Source organism: Ovis aries, chromosome 1 (assembly GCF_016772045.2).
Source record: "Ovis aries strain OAR_USU_Benz2616 breed Rambouillet chromosome 1, ARS-UI_Ramb_v3.0, whole genome shotgun sequence".
Classification (NCBI taxonomy): Eukaryota; Metazoa; Chordata; class Mammalia; order Artiodactyla; family Bovidae; genus Ovis; species Ovis aries.
Window position 1 is genome coordinate 112,483,919 of NC_056054.1, and position 19,406 is coordinate 112,503,324.

General features: G+C 42.6%; 1 long non-coding RNA gene across 1 annotated transcript; it reads left to right on the forward strand.

Annotated features, from left to right (window-relative positions):
- The first annotated feature begins 157 nt into the window (after positions 1–157).
- On the forward strand, positions 158–17,809 carry LOC132659797 (uncharacterized). The gene is made up of 2 exons (XR_009600612.1): positions 158–220; positions 15,434–17,809. It is a non-coding gene; the product is annotated as an uncharacterized LOC132659797 (long non-coding RNA).
- The last annotated feature ends 1,597 nt before the right edge of the window (positions 17,810–19,406 follow it).

A 19,406-nucleotide genomic window follows, 5' to 3' on the forward strand; every position in this document is an offset into this window, starting at 1 on the left:
CAGCCCGGCCCTTCCCTTCACGCCCGATTGGTCAGCGCCGCTCCTCTGCACTTTCCGATTGGTGGAGGGAGCCGCCGCTCCTCTGAGTGATTCACCGTCGCCAGGTGCAGTCCCGCCCACTATTCCCTGTGAGGCGGATTGGAGCCTTTCCAAGCCCGATCCGCCCCTGATTGGGCTAGGAGACTGTCGCGTACGGAGACCCAGGCCTCACCTTCTGCAGGTGAGGACTCTCTGATTGGGCGGCGTTCCTGAAGTAGGGACTTTACGACTGGCTAGGTTCTGAACTGGAGCCGGAAGGTTAGAGGAACACCTTGAAGAAGGTGGTCGGGAAGGTAGTTGTTCTGTGAGACGCGAGAGAGAGAGGCCTGCTTTTGTTTGTTCGTTGTAATGCTTTGTTTATTCGGAATGTAAGTTGGAGCTGCAGAAATCTTGGTCCAGTCCTTTATCAAGTGAAAACCACGTGTATTAATATGTGAGGGTCGGGAGAGAAGGCCCTCAAAGTGTGTTCCTCTGTCCGCTCCACTGGCAGGATTCAAGGCTGCGTTAGAGGAGGAAAGGGAAAGGAGAGGGGAATGAAGCGCTCAGTTCAGTAGTGGGAAGGGCAGAATCGAATCACCAAACACACCCAGATAATACAAACTGACCTACTGACGCTCTATAAACATCACTGTGAGTGACTGTGGGTATGTCCTTTACACATGTGTAATCAGTCAGCAGAGGTCTGCATTTCAGTAGTACTTATCTTCTCACTATGGATAATTGCATGCCTGCTAAACTCTCTTTCTATAGGCTATGTTGATACTGTTAATATTTATATTGCTACATCGTTTTTATTTGAAACCCATTCTCAACAGCTAATATTTTACAACAATTTTACATTGTGATCGTAATACTTTTTTTTTTTTTTTTTAACTTTTTGACTGCGCAAGGCTGGATCTTACTTCCAGATCAGCAATTAAACCCACGCCCCCTGGGAAGTCCCTATTTTTTTCTTAGTATATCCAGGTTGCCCGTGGGAAAACTTCCGGAACTTTATCTCACTGCAAGTAAGAAGTCCATAGTGAAGTGAAGTCCTTCACTCGTGTCCGACTCTTTGCGACCCCATGGATTGTGGCCTACCAGGCTTCTCTGTCCATATGATTTTCCAGGCAAGAGTACTGGAGTGGATTGCCGTTTCCTTCTCCAGGGGATGTTCCCCACCCAGGGCTCAAGACCCGTCTCCAGCATTGTAGGCAGATGCTTTTACCGTCTGAGCCCCCAGGGAAGTCCATTACGTGAACATGAAGTCACTCAGTCGTGTCCAACTCTTTTCGAGTCCCCATGGATTGTAGCCTACCAGGCTCCTCTGTCCATGGGATTTTCCAGGCAATAGTACTGGAGTGAATTGCCATTTCCTTCTCCAAGGGACCTTCCCAACCCAGGGATCGAACCCGGGTCTCCCGCATCGTAGACAGACGCTTTACCATCTGAGCCACCGGGGAAGTCCATACTTGTATCCAAAACAGTGGTATTTTTTGACCTTTTGCTCTGTCATCTTTGTCCCATTCCTTTGGGCCAAAAGTTCTCTTCACGTTTCAGCCAACTTAAAGCAGTGTTTATCAAGCACCTATTGGGTGCTGTGAGGGAATACAAAGAAATATAAACCATAATCTGTGACTTCCAATGACTTACAGTTTACTTCCAATACAATACAGGAAACAGGACAATATGTATCCAAAAAAGAAACTTCCTAAAGTTTCTAAAGAGAAACACTTGCAAAGCTCTGGTCTTTAGCCTCAAGGGAATTTAAAATCTTGGAGAGACATACACATCAAGTTAAATATGACAGTATAGAGAAGAGAGAAGAGCTTAGAGAAGGGACCAGGAACTCGGGACTGTGATTGTCAGAGAAAATCTTAAGATGGGCGAACTTAAGCAGGGATTTTATCTATTTACAAGTACACACTGTTTTGTTGTTGTTTAACCCCTGAGTTGTGTCCAGCTCTTTTGTGACCCCATGGACTATATATAGCCCATCAGGCTCCTCTGTCCATGGGATTTCCCAAGCAAGAATACTGGAGTGGGCTACCATTTCCTTTTCCAGGGGATTGTCCTGACGGAGGGATGGAAGCCGTGTCTCCTCTATTTGCAGGCAGATTCTTTACCACAGAGCCACCAGGGAAGCCCTCACAGTGCTTTATTTATTTATTTTTGGCTGTGCTGGGTCCTTGTTGCTGCACACAGGCTTTCTCTAGTTGCAAAGAAAAGGGGCTACTCTCTAGCTGCAGCCCATGGGCTTCTCATTGCAGCAGCCTCTCCCGTCTTGGAGCACAGGCTCTAGGCACACAAGCTTCAGTTGTTGCAGCATGAGGGCTCTAGAGCGTGGGTTCAGTATTGTAGCTCAACCAGTTAGTTGCCCTGCGGCATGTGGAATCCTCCGTCACCAGGGATTGAACCTGTGTCCCCGGCACTGGCAAGCAGATTCGTAGCCACTGCACAGAGGAGTCCCTCAAGCAGGGATTTAAAGGAACTCTGAGACTGATCAGTCTTAAAGGTCATTTAGGTCACTTTCTCACCCTTCTCAGAAAAGAATTCAGTGACAAAGTGATAGGTAGTGGATCTATTTAGGGAGAAACATACTCCACAGTATATGGGCCATCTCAGAAGGGGCCCTGAAATAAAATGTGGTTAGTTTTTATGGGCTGGGTAATTTCATAGGCTAATGACTGGGAGGATTATTTCAATTATTTCAGGGAAGGGGCAGGGATTTCCAGAAATTAGGCCTCTATCCTCTTTTTTGGCCTTTGATGGTTAGCCTCAGAACCCTCATGGTGGGTGTGTCATTTAAATGCTAATATATTACAAAGGCTTCCCTGGTGGCTCAGACAGTCGAGTTTGCCTGCAATGCAGGAGACCAGGGTTCAATCCCTGGGTTGGTAAGATTCCCTTGGAGAAGGAAATGGCAACCCACTCCAGTATTCTTGCCTGGAAAACCCCATGGATGGAGGAGCCTGGCAGGCTACAGTCCACAGCGTTGCAAAGAGCTGGACACAACTGAGCGACTTCATTTCATATTACAAAGAGTGTATAATGGGGCTCAAGGGCTTCCCAGGTGGTGCTCAGTCAGTTCAGTTGCTCAGGCATGGCTGACTCTTTTCAACCCCATGGACTGCAGCATACCAGGCTTCCATGTCCATCACCAACTCCTGGAGCTTGCTCAAACTCATGTCCGTCGAGTCGGTGATGTCACCCTGTTGTAGCCACGTGTTCTGGGAAACAGACTCACTCAGAAGGACAATACAGATAGTGGAGTGCAGTTTATTACACCGGCGGGCCCAAGGAAGAGTCTTCTCATAGTCAAGGACCCCAACGAGGTTTTGTGAAAACCTTCTATACCCTAAGCGTATGTGCCCAAACCCACCTCCCAAAATTCCCTGAAACTAGTCTGAACAAAGGAAAAAAAAAGATATAATCAAAGTTAACTGTGATTCATATGCCTTAAGCCTAGGTAGTTAACTGTGGACAATCATCAATAGGCTTGTGGTCACACCCCAATAAGCATAATAGAATGTATGATTCTATTTGGTTACACAGATAATTAGGGTATTCTTTTAGGCAATGGAGAGCCATGGGGCTCTTCCTTCGGGGGCCTGGTTTTCCAGTTGGTATGTCGTTTCCATCGATATTGGGCATATAGCTCAAAGACCACAGTCCGGCCCAAGCTGGAGTCCTGCTTTCAAGATAGAGCCTGTTTTGTTTCCTCCTTCAATCTTATCCTCTGTCATCCCCTTCTCCTGCCTTCAATCTTTCCCAGGTGGTGCTAGCAGTAAAGAATCCACCTGCCAATGAGGGGACACAAGAGATGCAAATTCCATCCCTGGGTCGGGAAGATCCCCTGGAGTAGAAAATGGCGCCCCACTCCAGAATTCTTGCCTGGGAAATTCCATGACCAGAGGAGCCTGGGGAACTACAGTCCGTGAGGCCGCAAAGAGTCGGAGATGACTGAATGACTGAGCACTGTCTATCTGTCTGTAATGGGGCTCAAGGTCCACTGGAAGTTGAATTTTCCATCTTGGACCTTGTGGGTCCTAATCAGTTTTTGTCAGGGCCCATGTCTATATCATTCTTTTAAAGGTTGTTTCCTGCCCTCTTCCCTCCTGTTTCATTTCAGATAGTCTTCATATTGTTACTCCAAAACTGGGTTCGCCTCTTGGTATCACACCAATAGACGGCAAAGCCAATGATCAGGAGAAGGAAGAATTTATTATCACTAGCAGTAAGTAAGGAGAGCACCGGGGATTTTTCCCAAAGTAGCAAAGCAAAATTGGGAAACTTTTAAGCTAAAAGTACACATATATTCAGGAAGGGGCTTGAGGAGAGAACTTAGCAAAAAATTGGGGCAAAGGTTGACAGACTCCAAACTTTAGCCGATTGGAGTCAAAAGGTTCAGCAGCATCATCCCATCCTCCACCTGTGTGGTGTTAGTTCCACACAGGACCTAGTATTCTGTATATCCCTTGAGGAGAAACTAGGACTTTGCTCTTTCATTGTACTATTATTTGCCTTTTCTCTGTTAGTGCATTCCTTTGTTCCTTAAGATGATTAATTACTGAGACCTGTTCAAGGGTAAGCATAGCTCCAGGCTTAGATCACAGAATGTCTTAGGCCAAAATGACTTCTCTGATAACAAGAAAGCCATTAATTGTTCTCTTTCTCCAGAGATTCCCCTAACTAATCTGCTTACAAAATGGCACTGATCCATATGCCCAATTAATCTCACTCCTCTGGATAACCCCTTGTTTATTATTTTACCAAGAACTGAACCAGGCGCTAGAGAAATTGTCTTTCTAAGGGATAGACAGATCTCAGTTAAAACCCAGTTCCCCAATCTAACTATCTGTCCTTGGCCACCTCACATTTCTCTGAAATTTTCTCCATTTAGAAGGCAGTTATGATGATGGCAATATTGTCCTTTTTCTATTCTAACTACCTAACAATATGATTTACCTTAGGACAGGGAAGCTGGCATGCTGCAGGCCATGGGGTTGCAAAGAATCAGACACAGCTGAGCAACTGAAAAGCAACAATGGCAAAATAAGAATTAAATAATATAATAGATGTACTATGCTTACTTAGCACAGAGCCAGGTACATTTTAAGAACTGCAATGGTAGTTATTTTTCATCACTCTTATTTTCAGTCTAAGAATGCATTTGCAACCCCATGCTTATGTCAGTTAATTTACAACAAAGGAGGCAAGAATACATGATGGAGAAAAGACAATCTCTTCAATAAATAGTATAGAAAAAACTGGACAGCTACACATAAAATTAGAACATTTCCTCACACCATATTCAAAAATAAACTAAAAATGGATTAAAGACCTAAACATTAGACCTAGAAGAGAACATAGGCAGAACACTTTTTGATGTAAATCATAGCAATATATTTTAGATCAGTCTCCTAAGGCAAAAGAAATAAAAACAAAAATAAACAAATGGGACCTAACTAAACTTAAAAGCCTTTGCACAGCAAAGTAAAAGATAATCTACTGAATGAGAGAAAATACTTGCTGATGATATGATCAATAAGGGGTTAATATCCAAAATATATAAACACCTCATATAACTTAATATCAATAAACAACCCAGTTTTATTTATTTTTTGTCTGCACTGGGAAGCATGTAGGCTTAGTTGCCTCTAGCACATTGGGTCTTAGCTGCTCCACCAGGGACTGAACCCATGTCCCCTGCTTTGGAAGGCTGATTCTTAACCACTGGACCACCAAAAAAGTCCCTATTTTATTTATTTTTAATTGGAGGGTAATTGCTTTAAAATGTGTTGGTTTCTGCCATACAACAATGTGAATCAGCCATAGGTATATATACATCCCCTCCCTCTTGAACCTCCCTCCCTAATCCCACCCCTCTAGGTTGTCACAGAGCACCAGGTTGAGCTCCCTACAACTGGGTTTTAAAACAGCCCAGATAGACAACCTTCCAAAGAAGACATACACATGGCTAATAAGCACATGAGAAGATACTCAACATCACTAAGTATTCAGTTCAGTTCAGTGGCTCAGTCGTGTCTGACTCTTTGCGACCCCATGAATCGCAGCACACCAGGCCTCCCTGTCCATCACCATCACCCGGAGTTCACTCAAACTCACGTCCATCAAGTCGGTGATGCCATCCAGCTATCTCATCCTCTGTCGTCCCCTTCTCCTCCTGCCCCCAATCCCTCCCAGCATCAGGGTCTTTTCCAATGAGTCAGCTCTTCGCAGCAGGTGGACAAAGTACTGGAGTTTCAGCTTCAGCATCAGTCCTTCCAATGAACACCCAGGACTGATCTCCTTTAGGATGGACTGGTTGGATCTCCTTGCAGTCCAAGGGACTCTCAAGAGTCTTCTCCAACACCATAGTTCAAAAGCATCAATTCTTCAGTGCTCAGCTTTCTCCACAGTCCAACTCTCACATCCATACATGACCACTGGAAAAACCATAGCCTTGACTAGACGGACCTTTGTTGGCAAAGTAATGTCTCTGCTTTTTAATATGCCATCTAGGTTGGTCATAACTTTTCTTCCAAGGAGTAAGCGTCTTTTAATTTCATGGCTGCAGTCACCATCTGCAGTGATTTTGGAGCCCAAAAAAATAAAGTCTGACACTGTTTCCACTGTTTCCCCATCTATTTCTCATGAAGTGATGGGACCAGATGCCATGATCTTAGTTTTCTGAATGTTGAGCTTTAAGCCAACTTTTTCACTCTCCTCTTTCACTTTCATCCAGAGGCTTTTTAGTTCTAATACTTCACTAAGTATTAGAGAGATGCAAATCAAAATCACAATGAGATCACCTCACACCTGTCATAATGATTATTATTATAATGTCTATAAACAGTCAATGTTGGCAAGGAAGTGCAGGGAAGGGAACCCTTGTATGCCGTTGGTGGTAATGTTAATTGGTGCAGCCAGTATGGAAGTTCCTCAAAAACGCAAAAGTAGAACTACCATATGATCCAACAGTTCCACTCCTGAGTGTTTAGCAAAAAAATAATAATAATAATAAATACTAATTTGAAAAGATACCTGCATCCCAATATTCACAGTAGCATTATTTACAACAGCCAACATATGGAAGTAGTCTAAGCATCCACCAACAGGTGAGTGGATAAAGCAGATGTGACTGATACACACACACACACAGGAAAAAGAATGAAATTAAATTTAAATTAAACCATGAAAAAGAATGAAATTCTGCCATTTGCAAGGTCTTGGTGGACACAGACATTAAGCTTAATGAAATAACTTAGAAAGACAAATACTGTATGTTATCATTCTATTGTTGTTCAGTTGTCCAGTCGTGTCTGACTCTTTGCAACCCATGGACTGCAGCATAACAGGCTTCCCTGTCCTTCACCATCTCCTGGAGCTTGCTCAAACTCATGTCCATTGAGTTGGTGATAACATTCAACCATCTCATGCTCTGTTGTCCCCTTCTCCTGCCTTCAATCTTTTCCAGCATCAGGGTCTTTTCCAGTGAGTTAGCTCCTCACACCAAGTGGCCAAAGTATCGGAGCTTCAGCCTCAGCATTAGTCCCTCCAAGGAATATTCAGGATTGACTTCCTTTAGAGTTGACAGTTTGATCTCATTATATATGGAATCTGAAAAAACAAATGCATGTAACAAAACATAAGGGCTTCCCTGGTGACAGCTGATGAAGAACCCGACTGTAATGCAGGAGACGCCAGTTCAGTTCCTGGGTTGGGAAGATTCCCCTGGAGAAGGGATAGGCTACCCACTCTGGTATTCTTGGGCTTCCCTGGTGATTCAGCTGATAAAGAACCCAAGTGCAATGCAGGAGACCCCGGTTCAATTCCTGGGTTGGGAAGATTCCCCTGGAGAAAGGATAGGCTACCCACTCCAGTATTCTTGGGCTTCCCTGGTGGCTCAGATGGTAAAGAATCTGCCTGCAATGTGGGAGACCTGGGCTCCTTTCCTGGATTGGGAAGATCCTCTGGAAGGGGGCATGGCAACCCACTCCAGTATTCTTACTAGAGAACCCCCATGGACAGAGGAGCCTGGCGGGCTGCAGTCCATGAGGTCACAAAGAGTTAGACACAACTGAGTGACTAAGTACATGTAACAAAAGAGACTCACAGATATAGAAAACAAACTAGTAGATACTAGTGGGGAGAGGGAAGAAGGTCACGATAAGGGGTATGGGATTAAGAGATGCAAATTATTAAGAGATGCAAAGGATTATGTACAAAATAGATAAGCAATAAAGATATATTGTGCAGCACAGGGAAATATATCCATTTTCTTATAATAACCTTAAATGGAGTATAATCTATAAAAATATTGAATCACTATGCTGTACATCTAAAACTAATACAGTATTGTATATCAACTATACTTCAATTTTAAAAATGCATTTGGAAGTATAATATTTATTAATATTACAGACACCTTAGAATTGATACTTTTGAACTATGGTGTTGGAGAAGACTCTTGAGAGTCCCTTGGACTGCAAGGAGATCCAACCAGTCCATCCTAAAGGAGATCAGTCCTGGGTGTTCTTTGGAAGGAATGATGTTGAAGCTGAAACTCCAGTACTTTGGCCACCTCATGCAAAGAGTTGACACATTGGAAAAGACTCTGATGCTGGGAGGGATTGGGGGCAGGAGGAAAAGGGGACGACAGAGGATGAGATGGCTGGGTGGCATCACCTTCGATGGACGTGAGTTTGAGTGAACTCCGGGAGTTGGTGATGGACAGGGAGGCCTGGCATGCTGCAATTCATGGGGTTGAAAAGAGTCGGACACGACTGAGCGACTGAACTGAACTGACTGATTAACAAGTAATATTAATGTTATTATAAATACTAAGTAATTTATAGTCAATTTACAGCAAACTAAAACCCACACGCCTCTTATTTTTTAATAATATTTATTTTTATTTATTTATTTGACCGCACCGGGTCTTAGTTGCAGCATGTGGGATCGAGCTCCCTGACCAGGGATCAAACCCAGGCCTTCTGCATTGGAAGCAAGGAGCCTTAGCCCCTGGACCACCTAACATTGAACTACTATTAAATGAGATCTCTCACATACTATCTTTTTACAGTTGTGGGGTTTTGGCCACCCTGTGCAGCGTGCAGGGATCTTAGTTCCCCAACCAGGGATCAAACCTGTGCCCAGTGCATTGGGAGCTCAGAGTCTGAAGCACTGGACCACCAGGGAAGTCCCTATACAATTTTTTTTTAATATTTAAATTCATTTATTTGATTACATCAGGTCTTGCTTGCGGCATGCGGGACCTAGTTCCCTGACCTGGGCGCCCTGCATCGGGAGCCTGAAGTCCTGCCACTGGAGCACCAGGGAAGTCCCCCTGTACAATTTTAACCGAAGTACATTTGCATTTATCCCTACTCAATTTTATATTTTTTTGTTTTGAAAATGAACTAATATACAGAAAAGTATACAAGTAATAATGTTAATGATTAAAGTAAATACAGATAATGTGCATTCCAGTTATTTCTGTATAAAACATTTATGTGTATATTTACAAAGCATAAAGGGGCTCTCCTGGTGGCTCAGTGGTAAAGAATTCACCTGAAAGGCAGGAGACTGCCTGCGATGCAGAAGATGTGGGTTCTATCCCTGGGACAGGAAGAGGCCCTGGAGAAGAATATGGCAACCCACTCCAGTATTTATGCTTAGGAAATCCCATGAACAGAGGAAGCTGGAAGGCTACAGTCCACGGGGTCAAAAGAAGTTGGACACGACAGCAACTACACCACCACAAAGCATACAAGTAAATTTGGAGCGTCCAAATAATTGTTTTAATTATGTATTTATTTCTGGCTGTGGTGAGGCTTTGCTGCTGCTCACGGGATTTCTCTAGTTGTGGCAAGCGTGGGGGTACTCTCCAGTCTCAGTGCGCAGCCTTCTCACTGCACTGGGTTCTCGTGCTGGAGCTCGGGCTCTAGTAGGGGTGGCACACGGACTCAGTAGTTGTGTCTCTTGGGTCCTACACTCGGGCTCAGCAGTAGTGGTGCGTGGGCTTAAGTAGCTCTGCAGCACGTGGCATCTTCCCAGACAAGGATGGAAACCATGTCCCCTGAATTGGCAGGCGACTTCTCATCCACTGACCACCAGTTCAGTTCAGTTCAGTCGCTCCGTCGTGTCCGACTCTTTGCGACCCCATGAACCGCAATACACCAGGCCTCCATGTCCATTACCAACTCCCAGAGTCCACCCAAACCCATGTCCACTGAGTCGGTGATGCCATCCACCCATCTCATCCTCTGTCGTCCCCTTCTCCTCCTGCCCTCAATCTTTCCCAGCATCAGGGTCTTTTCAAATGAGTCAGCTCTTCGCAGCAGGTGGACAAAGTACTGGAGTTTCTGCTTCAACATCAGTCCTTCCAAAGAACACCCAGGACTGATCTCCTTTAGGATGGACTGGTTGGATCTCCTTGCAGTCCAAGGGACTCTCAAGAGTCTTCTCCAACACCACAGTTCAAAAGCATCAATGCTTCAGCGCTCTGCCTTCTTCACAGTCCAACTCTCACATCCATACATGATCACTGGAAAACCATAGCCTTGACTAGACGGACCTTTGTTGGCAAAGTAATGTCTCTGCTTTTCAATATGCTATCTAGGTTGGTCATAACGTTCCTTCCAAGGAGGAAGCATCTTTTAATTTCATGGCTGCAGTCACCATCTGCAGTGATTTTGGAGCCCCAAAAAATAAAGTCAGCCACTGTTTTCACAGTTTCCCCATCTACTTGCCATGAAGTGATGGGACCAGATGCCATGATCTTAGTTTTGAGTTTTAAGCCAACTTTTTCACTCTCTTCTTTCACTTTCATCAAGAGGCTCTTTAGTTCTTCTTCACTTTCTGCCATAAGGGTGGTGTCATCTGCATATCTGAGATTATTGACATTTCTCCTGGCAATCTTGATTCCTGCTTGTGCTTCTTCCAGCCCAGCGTTTCTCATGATGTACTCTGCATATAAGTTAAATAAGCAGGGTGACAATATACAGCCTTGACATACTCCTTTCCCAATTTGGAAGCAGTCTGTTGTTCCATGTCCAGTTCTAACTAATGCTTCCTGACCTGCATACAGGTTTCTCTAAAAGGCAGGTCAGGTGGTCTGGTAGTCCCATCTCTTGAAGAATTTTCCAGTTTATTGTGATCCACATAGTCAAAGGCTTTGGCATAGTCAATAAAGCAGAAATAGATGTTTTCTGGAACTCTCTTGCTTTTTCCATGATCCAGCGTATGTTGGCAATTTGATCTCTGGTTCCTCTGCCTTTTCTAAAACCAGCTTGAACAACATCTGGAAGTTCACAGTTCACGTATTGCTGAAGCCTGGTTTGGAGAATTTTGAGCATTACTTTACTAGCGTGTGAGATGAGTGCAATTGTACAGTAATTTGAACATTCTTTGGCGTTGCCTTTTTTGGGGATTGGAATGAAAACTGACCTTTTCCGGTCCTGTGGTCACTGCTGAGTTTTCCAAATTTGCTGACATATTGAGTGCAGCACTTTCACAGCATCATTTTTCAGGATTTGAAACAGCTCAACTGGAATTCCATCATCTCCACTAGCTTTGTTCGTAGTGATGCTTCCTAAGGCCCATTTGACTTCACATTCCAGGATGTCTGGCTCTAGGTGAGTGTGAGTGATCACACCATCGTGATTATCTGGGTCGTGAAGATCTTTTTTGTACCGTTCTTCTGTGTATTCTTGCCACCTCTTCTTAACATCTTCTGCTTCTATTAGGTCTATACCATTTCTGTCCTTTATTGAGCCTATCTTTGCAATAAATGTTTCCTTGGTATCTCTAATTTTCTTGAAGAGATCTCTAGTCTTTCCCATTCTATTGTTTTCCTCTATATCTTTGCACTGATCACTGAGGGAGGCTTTTTATCTTTCCTTGCTATTTGGAACTCTGCATTCAAATGGGTATCTTTCCCTTTCTCCTTTGCTTTTCACTTCTCTTCTTCTCTCAGCTATTTGTAAGGCCTCCTCAGACAGCCATTTTGCTTTTTCGCATTTCTTTTTCTTGGGGATGGTCTTTTTTTTGGCGGGGGGGGGGGGATGGTCTTGATTCCTGTCTCCTGTACAATGTCATGAACCTCTGTCCATAGTTCATCTGGCACTCTGTGTATCAGATCTAGTCCCTTAAATCTATTTCTCACTTCCACTGTATAGTCATAAAGGATTTGATTTAGGTCATACCTGAATGGTCTAGTGATTTTCCCCACTTTCTTCAATTTAAGTCTGAATTTGACCATAAGGAGTTCATGATCTGAGCCACAGTCAGCTCCCAACCTTGTTTTTGCTGACTGTATAGAGCTTCTCCATCTTTGGATGCAAAGAATATAATTAATCTGATTTCGGTGTTGACCATCTGGTGATGTCCATGTGTAGAGTCTTCTCTTGTGCTGTTGGAAGAGGGTGTTTGCTATGACCAGTGTGTTCTCTTGTCAAAACTCTATTAGCCTTTGCCCTGCTTCATTCCGCATTCCAAGGCCAAATTTGCCTGTTACTCCAGGTGTTTGACTTCCCACTTTTGCATTCCAGTCCTCTATAATGAAAAGGACATCATTTTGGGGTGTTAGTTCTAAAAGGTCTTGTAGGTCTTCATAGAACCATTCAACTTCAGCTTCTTCAATGTTACCACCAGAGGAGTCCCAAATAATTTGATATTCACCAGGTTCTTTTTCCCTTAAATTGATGAAATAAATAATAAATTTTAAAGTTTTGTTATCATTAACATTTATTTTCTGTAGTCTTTGAAGAAAAATAGATTTTGTAAACTTCAGATTGGTAAGGTTGTTTGCAAAGTGGAAAATTCCAGAAGAAAATATTAAATATAAATCTTGATTCTGTCATCCAGTTTATTAGCAGTTGAACCTGAATTTGCATTATATGCCAGTTTCATAAGCATGCTGTCTCTGACCCAGTTCAAAAAGTTTTTTTAAAAATATGGCCAAAGACAGAGGTGAAAACAGAATCCTTACGTGACCTCTTTCCAAGCTGGCAGAATACACTGATAGCACTCTGCTGCTGCTAAGCCTCTTCAGTCGGTGATAGCGCTCTAACTATTGATATTTCCAGAGGTTCCTGCTGAAAAACGCTGTGCTTCTGTCACATACTGATTGTATAGATACCTTACATTCTACAGCTGATCTTGTTAGTCTTTAATCTCTAGGAAGAGCAAGCCCAAATTTGCAATCCAAATTTAAATATTGACATCCATTCCTCATTGACTTCATCTATGTTATTCAATTTTCTCTTTGCCCCGAGATTTCCTTCCCCTTCTATCCTTTTTGGAATGTAGGGTTTTCTATACATACAAACATGCTGTAGTGATGCTGTGATGTGCTAGTCAGACTCCTCTTCAGAAATGAAGGATGATTTCCCCAGCTGTTGGCCTCTTTGGGAACTACTTCCACCTGAGAGAGTCACACAAAGGTGTGCCCCCTTCCCAGAGTGGTGGTGGTGGTGTAGTCTTGTCCAGCTCTTTCAACCCCAGGGACTGTAGCCCACCAGGCTCCCCTGTCCATGGGATTTCCCAGGCAAGAATACTGGAGTGGGTTGCCATTTCTTTTTCCAGGGCATCTTCCCAACCCAGGGATGGAACCCAGGTCTCCTGCATAGCAAGTGGATTCTTTACCAACTGAGCCACCAAGGAAGCCTCTTCCCAGGGCAACCTATATCTACTCAAATTCCTGTATGTCGTTCCTGGGTCACCTTGAAAGACGTTTCGACAGAGTAGTGGAATAGGCAATAAAACCTGTATGAAGAAGGCTGAGGAGAGAATGTAAACTGAGAAAATATAGTCTATGACCACAGACAATTCAAGAGAGACGTTGCTGAGAAGGGCAGCGGAAAAGAGAAGCGGCAGCTGGAAGGGTGCTGGATGAAAGCAGAGTAGGTATTTTGTTTACATGGAAAGGATTGTTTGCTAATGGCAATGGTCCAGTAGAAAGAAATGCTGTATGAAAGGGGGGTAGTTGCAGAACTATGTTCTTGAAGAGAGAGGAGATGGAATCCACAAGCTGAGGCTCAAAAGAGAGCAGAGATAACCACTATGACTAGCAGGAAGTGTATGGTAGCTTTGGAACATTTGTGGCGGGGAGATGATAAAACTTCAGTCTAACTTTTGTTCTCTGCAGTATGAAGTAAAATCATTAGCCAAAAGTACAGAGGAAAAAGGAAAGTTTAGGAGATTGAAGAGTGGGGAGAAGCAGAGACAGAGACCGTATGTACTAGGGAAGTGTATTCGGACTGAGCAATAACAAGTGCCTTCAAGATATTTTAGACATAAATCTGAAGTGAGATCAGTCAAGCTGGTGTGACTTTTACTCCAGCTCTTTGACTATAGAAAAACAGTAAGTGGTTAGTTGGATGTGACCACAGTTGGGATTTTCCTAAACAAATGGATGGAGAAAGCATTAAGGATGTTAAAGTGGTATTTAAGGGAGTGGCAGTTTACTTAATTCTGTGTTTTCCCAGAGTTTTTTTTTTTTTTTTTGCTTTTGTTTGTTTTTGCTAATATAAGCAAATATAAACATATGTGTATATTATTTTACTTTTATTATTTTGCTTTTTTTTCTTTTTTACACAAAAGATAGCATACATTTTTTTTTCACCTGAAAATATGTCTTGGAGAATGCACTTCTCAAATGAGTTGTTTCCTCATTCTTTTTTACAGTTGTATAATATTCTATTTGTAAGCTTCCCTGGTGGCTCAGACAGTGAAGAATCTGCTGCAATGCAGGAGACCCGGCTTTGATCCTTGGGTTGGGAAGATCCCCTTGGAGAAGGAAATAGCGACCCACTCCAGTGTTCTTGCCTGGAGAATCCCATGGAAAGAGTTTGGCAGGCTCCAGTCCATGGGGTTGCAAAGAACCAGACATGACTGAGCAACTAACACTTTACACTTCTAAGGGCTCTTTATACAGTCCAGGAATTAGCCCTTTGCGTACGCTATGACTTCAGTTTTCCCTTTACTCTGTCTTTTGGCTTCTGTGATGTTTGTTTGTTTGGGGGGCTTTTTTCCTTTTGTTTTGCACTTTTTCTTTTTTGGCTGTGACACACAGCAGGCAGGATCTGTTACCAGATCAGGGATAGAAACTGCACCCCCTGCAGTCGACTAATGGGGAAGTCCCTATTTGTTTTTACCACCCATAAGCTTGCTTGTTTTGTATTGTTTTTTATTTTATCAGTCTTTTCTTTCATGGGTTCTAAATTTTGACTCAGAGTTAGAGATCTTCCTCACTTTTATTTATGCAATTTGCTTTCTTATAATGAAAACCTTACTATGTATTCTCTCAGCAACTCTCACATACACAGTACAATATTATTAACTAAGAGTCACCACACTGTACACTATGTTCTCATCACTTTCTTTAAATTATTTTTTTTTGGAATAGAGTTGTTTTACAATGTTGCAGATGGTGACTGCAGCCATGAAATTAAAAGACGCTTCCTCCTTGGAAGAAAAGTTATGACCAACCTAGATAGCATATTGAAAAGCAGAGACATTACTTTGCCAACAAAAGTCCGTCTAGTCAAGGCTATGGTTTTTCCTGTGGTCACATATGGATGTGAGAGTTGGACTGTGAAGAAGGCTGAGTGCTGAAGAATTGATGCTTTTGAAATGCAGTGTTGGAGAAGACTCTTGAGAGTCCCTTGGACTGCAAGGAGATCCACCCAGTCCATTCTGAAGGAGATCAGCCCTGGGATTCCTTTGGAAGGAATGATGCTAAAGCTGAAGCTCCAGTACTTTGGCCACCTCATGCGAAGAGTTGACTCATTGGAAAAGACTGTGATGCTGGGAGGGATTGGGGGCAGGAGAAGAAGGGGACGACCCGACCGAGGATAAGATGGCTGGATGGCATCACTGACTCGATGGACGTGAGTCTGAGTGAACTCCGGGAGTTGGTGATGGACAGGGAGGCCTGGCGTGCTGCGATTCATGGGGTCGCAAGAGTCGGACACGACTGAGCAAATGAACTGAACAATGTTGTGTTAGTTTCTGCTGTGCAGCAAAGTGAATCAGCTATCTATATACCTATATCCTCTCTTTTTTAGCTTTCCTTCCCATTTAGGTCACCAGAGAGCACTGAATAGTGTTCCCTGTAGGGGAACAGTAGGTTCTCATTAGTTATCTATTTTATACATGGTAGTGTATATGTGTCAGTCCCGATCTCCCAGTTTGTCCCACCTCCCTCTCTCCCTTTGGTATCCATACATTTGTTCTCTACACCTGTGTCTCTATTTTCTGCTTTGCAGATAAATTCACCTGTACCATTTTTCTAGATTCCACATATAAGTGATATTCTATGATTTTTTTCTTTCTGCCTTACTTCACTCTGTATGACAGTCTATAGGTCCATCCACATCTCGACAAATGGCACAATTTCATTCCCTTTTATGGCTGAGTAATATTCCATTGTATCTATTTGCCACATCTTTATCCATTCCTTTGTTGATGGACATTAGGTTACTTCCACGTCCTAACTATTGTAAAGTGTTGCAGTGAACATTGAGGTTCCCCACTTTTAGATAATGAAATAATTCTTCTTGATAGTTTCCATTTTTACTTTCAATTTTTGATCAATTTGAAACTTATCTTGGTGCATTTTGGAACCCATGTATCTAATTGCAAACAACCACCTTATTATACATTGTAATAGCTGGTTAAACTTGCTCTCACTCAAGTTCTTTTTTTTTTTTTTTTCCTGGCAATTCTTAATTTCAACTAAACTGATACATTTATGGAGTTGAGTCTTCCTATCCGAGAATCTTGTTTTTTCTTTCATACAGGTCTTCTTTTAAGGTTTTCATTTTCTTCAATATGTTTTTAATTTTCTTTGCAAGTTTAGTCCCAATTATGCAGAATAATGATGATAATAATAGACACACATGGGATCAACTGGATTAGGAGGAAAATAAGGGCATGAGGAAAATAATAGTGAAACCGAGGTAAGGTCTATTAATTAGAGGACTTGACAGGTTGAGGAATATGATTAGCCCTGGAAAAACTAGGGGAATGAACGAGCTGGAAGGACTTCCCACTGGGAAATACTATCAAGTGTAGGTTCTTTAGATTCTCAGCTTTCCTGACTCCTACTCTCCTTAGAGTCTTCAGCTATTTCACTGATATTTTTATTTTAACTTAAAAAATTTGCTTCCCTATAGCCCATTTCTTGTGTCTAGCTGTTCTTAGTGTTTTCTTCTTTGGTTAATATGAATTCCAGGAGACATGGCCTATTATTACCAGTAACTGAACATTAACTGAAACGAAGCTGGTATAGTTGTAATAACAGCAGATAAAATAGACTTTAAGGTAGAAAGCATCATCAGAGATAAAAAGGATGTAATAAGAAAAGGATCCATTCTGGAGGAAGCACAGCAATTCTAAATCTGGAACGTCTAATAACATCATCTCCAAATATATACATAAAAATGCCAGAAAAAAGAGAGAAAAGACAAATCCAAATCACGATGAAAGATTTAAATATATCTCTGTAAGCAGCTAATAGAATAAGCAGGCAAGAAAAAGAAAAATCAGGAGAAGCTATAGATCTGAACAAAATAACTAATAAACTGGGACTGAGATATTAATATATAGAACACTGCACCTCAAAACTGTAAAATAGATCTTTTCAAGTGTTCATGGAACATATGCAAAAATGAACCACACACTTGGCTATAAAGCAAGTTTCAACATGGTTTAAATGATTCAAATCTCAGTGTATGTTTTCTGAGCAGAAGCAGTGATTAAATGAGTATGTGAAAAGTCATCAAGCTGCACATTTATTTTATCTGACTCTTGCATTAAATATATTTTTAAAAAAAACTTTTCCACTGGCAGTCATAAGTTCCCTTCCATCAAGTTTCAGTTAAACCACCCAAACAGATGAGCCTTTAAACCCCCCTTTTATAGATGAGGAAAGTGAGAACTGGAAAGTAACGTACAGTGACCACTAAGTAGTGCTGAGTCAGAACTGGAACTTAGAACTCTGATTCATAGCCTTGGTTCTTTACATAACATGCTGTAATACCATTCGTGAGTATTATTCCCAACTCTCTCCCCTTGCATTTCCCTCCCTGGATTATTAAACACCTCAGTAAAAAATTCAGCATCTATTGAGTACCTCCTTTAGGCAGTTCTGGTCTCATTGTTGGCCATACAGAAATGGAATAAACAGTCCCTCCCCTTAAAAAGCTCAGTCCAGGACTTCCCTGGTGGTCCAGTGGTTAGGAGTCCACCTGTCAAAGCAAGGGACATAGTCTGCATCTCTGCTCCAGGAAGATCCCACATGCCTCAGGGCAACTAAGCCTGTGCTCCACAACTACTGAACTTGTGAGCCCTAGAGACCACGCTCTGCAGCAAGAGAAGCCCATGAACCGCAACAAGAAAGTAGCCTCTGCTCACCCCAACTAGAAAAAGCCTGCACGCAGCAACAAAGACCCAGCATAGCCCCCCCCCCCCCAAAAAAAAGAGCTAGGTCCAAGGGGAAGAACCACATAGATTATAATACAGTGTGATAACTGCTACATAGAAGCGTGTACCTTCTCCACCATTCTTCTGATCCCTCTGACCTTCATGAATCAGTTACATAATTTTATCGGGTTATTTTTCTTCCTTTTCCTTCAGTTTAAAAGCCCTCTGGATGAAGATAGCAAGCATCCTGCCAAATACATTCTTCTAATTTTTGTGAAATTCAGAGTGGCACAGAAGAGGCTGGAAGCTTCCCAAACAGGGTAAATGGTGAGTAAAGGCCAGGGTCAGAAGGGAGGAGGATCTACTTAGGCCACTAAAGAAACTAGCCTGATGGGAGCTGGCACTGAAAGATGTGTTTGAAAATCAGGGTGCTGCCAGATCCAGACTAAAGACTGCTCGGAATGCCAGGTCAAGACACATGCTTGAGCCACTAAGCAACAAGGACCTATTGTAAATGATCAACTCCGACTGATAAGATTAAAATGTTATTTTAAGGTTGTTCAGGCAGCAACGTTTCAGAAAGACTGAAATTAGGAGATTCTGAAAGTTGGGAGGATAGTAAAGCTTAGCAAACACCTACTGAGAACTTGAGTCCCACGCAGTGGAGATAAGGAAACGAAAGCCGGTTCCTGCCTTTGAGGAATTCATAATCAATTGAGAGAGAAACAAGCAAAATGTAATGCAATAGATACGATGACACACTCAGCACAAACCTAGGGTAGATAAAGCATGATGAGAGAGAGGAGTCTGATGTAGCATGGGGAGAGAAGGCAAGGGAAGACAGCTGGCACACTCAGCTCCTCAGCCTCACCTGGTGACATGGTTAGCTATGAGGAGAGGGAAAGAGAACGTTAAAGGGCAAGGTTGGCACAGCCCAACAAGGTTACGACCCA